The sequence below is a fragment of the Mastomys coucha genome, unplaced genomic scaffold (assembly GCF_008632895.1).
Source record: "Mastomys coucha isolate ucsf_1 unplaced genomic scaffold, UCSF_Mcou_1 pScaffold15, whole genome shotgun sequence".
Taxonomy (NCBI): domain Eukaryota; kingdom Metazoa; phylum Chordata; class Mammalia; order Rodentia; family Muridae; genus Mastomys; species Mastomys coucha.
Genome location: NW_022196897.1, coordinates 128,223,989 through 128,226,452, shown reverse-complemented (window position 1 = coordinate 128,226,452; position 2,464 = coordinate 128,223,989). Strand labels below are relative to the sequence as shown.

Below are 2,464 nucleotides of genomic sequence, written 5' to 3'. Positions count from 1 at the left end.
ACCGCTACAGGGCAGTCTGATCTGGGTCTCAATTCCTCATTGGAGGCTCTCTCTTCCTAGGTGACTCCTGATTTTGGTCAAATAGGGAAAAAAAGTAACCAGGACAATCCCCAAATGTCTTGTTTTAACTCCAGGTCATTTTGTTCTAAGGCTCTTCTCAGGGATTGTGTACTTCCTGTGTCTCTTAGGAGATGTGCCTTTCTCCACAAACATTCCTCAAAGTCTGGGCGTTTCTGTTACAATTCTGCATTTTCCTGATGCATTTCCTAGGCACTGAGAAATATTTCTGTTTGACATGTGTGTAGTTCAAGCTACTCTGAAGACCTCAAAGGCCTTCTGGGGCAGGAAGCTGGGTCAAGTTTACCCTCTGGAGTTGAACACTGAAGTATTCATCTTCAAAAAGTGAACATGGAATTCCTCAGGAGTGCTCTGACTCCCCATTTTCATGCTAGCAGGCCCTGCAGAGAAGCAGGCATCCAACTGCCCTGAAGTACTCCATGAAAGAAGCCAGCTGCTCTGAGAATCAAAGGGCAGCTCTTCCCAGGGCTGGTGCCAACTTCCACCTCTGTGGCATATGTGTTAGGCTATGTGGACAGGCTTGGGGAAAGGATGCAAGTATGCACCCAGGTGTGAGGGCAGGTAGTATCTAAATTTCCCAGAGTAAGAGACTGGAACAGCACTGTCCATCCTGAGAGTCCTAAAATCTTCTAGTAACTGGAACCTTTCTATGTGGAACTGAGTTTAGAGTGAAACTCATTTTCCCATTTGTATCAAATATTAGTGACCACCAACATTTGCCAAAAACTTTAATGTGTTAAATTCATTTCACATATGGAATCTCATTTAGTCCTTATGAAGAGTCCAAACTAAGATATTATCTCACCATGTGTTACCCTTCAGAGTTCTTGTCACAGTGAGAAATTAGGCATTTCTCTTGAGAGTTTCTTAAGTAGATATCTTCCCTATTAAATTATAAGAGCCAAGAGAGCTGGGCTGGAGAGAGGGCTAAGCAGTTGAGAATGCTTACTGCTCTAACAGAAGACTAGGTATTGAATCCCAGTGTTAGGCAACTAAAAAACACATGTAACTCTAGTTCCAAAAGAGCCAACCCCTCTCTTCTGATCTCTCTGGCCTAAACACACACACACACACACACACACACACACACTTTTTTTTTTGTTTTTAGTTTTTTTTTGTTTTTTGTTTGTTTGTTTGTTTTTGGTTTTTTGAGACAGGGTTTCTCTGTGTAGCCCTGGCTGTCCTGGAACTCAGTCTGTAGACCAGGCTGGCCTTGAACTCAGAAATCCGCCTGCCTCTGCCTCCCAAGTGCTGGGATTAAAGGCATGTGCCACCATAGGCCCCCCCCACACACACTTTTAATGTAAAAAAAAAAATTGCCAAGAAAGAAAAAAAACTTGTATACAACCACTCAACATTCTGTGCTTGGCACCTATAGGAGTTCTAGCATAAAGCAAGTATTCTGTGAATTGTGGGATTCAGTAAGTAAATGAATGACTCTATAAATGAGGGGACATTGTAAGGTTAGTTTGAATTAAAAAAAGAAAGACCCATGACTGGAGAGATGGCTCAGTTGTTAAGAACACTGAGTGTTCTTCCAGAGATCCTGAGTTCAATTCGAGCAACCACGAGGTGGCTCACAACCATCTGCAATGGGATCTGATGCCCTCTTCTGGTGTGTCTGAAGACAACAACAGTGTACTCATATACATGAAATAGATATTTAAAAAAAAAATATTCGGCTGGACGTCGGGTCCGCGTGCACGCCTGCGCGTCCCGCCTGTGTGCAGCGAGCCAGCCAGTCAGCGCCGTGGAGATTGGGCTAGCGACGGAGGCTGAGGCCGAGTCGGAGCCCGGATTCCCCAGCCTGTTGGAGCAGCTGACTAGGGAGTGCCAATTGTCCTGTGCTTCCCGGCTCCTACTTTGCCTGTCTTCTCTCTCTCCTGGGAAGATGTTCCTGGTGGGCCTAACGGGAGGCATTGCCTCGGGCAAGAGCTCCGTCATCCAGGTGTTCCAGCAGCTGGGCTATGCTGTGATCGACGTGGACGTCATAGCATGGCATGTTGTCCAGCCAAGGTATCCTGCCCACCGGCGTATAGTAGAGGACTTTGGCACTGAAGTCTTGCTGGAGAATGGCGACATTGACCGCAAGGTCCTCGGAGACCTGATCTTCAACCAGCCTGACCGTCGGCAACTGCTCAACTCCATCACCCACCCTGAGATCCGCAAGGAAATGATGAAAGAGACCTTCAAGTACTTTCTCCGAGGGTATCGATACGTGATTCTGGACATCCCCCTCCTGTTTGAGACCAAGAAGCTGCTCAAGTACATGAAGCACACGGTGGTAGTGTACTGTGACCGTGATACACAGCTGGCATGGCTGATGAAGCGGAACAACCTGAGCCGGGAGGATGCAGAGGCAAGGATCAATGCCCAGCTGCCCCTG

General features: G+C 46.9%; 1 pseudogene across 1 annotated transcript; it reads left to right on the top strand.

Moving 5' to 3' along the window:
* Positions 1-1,764: 1,764 nt before the first annotated feature.
* Positions 1,765-2,464, top strand: LOC116091803 (annotated as a pseudogene). Its single transcript, XR_004119088.1, has one exon. The product of XR_004119088.1 is annotated as a dephospho-CoA kinase domain-containing protein pseudogene (transcript).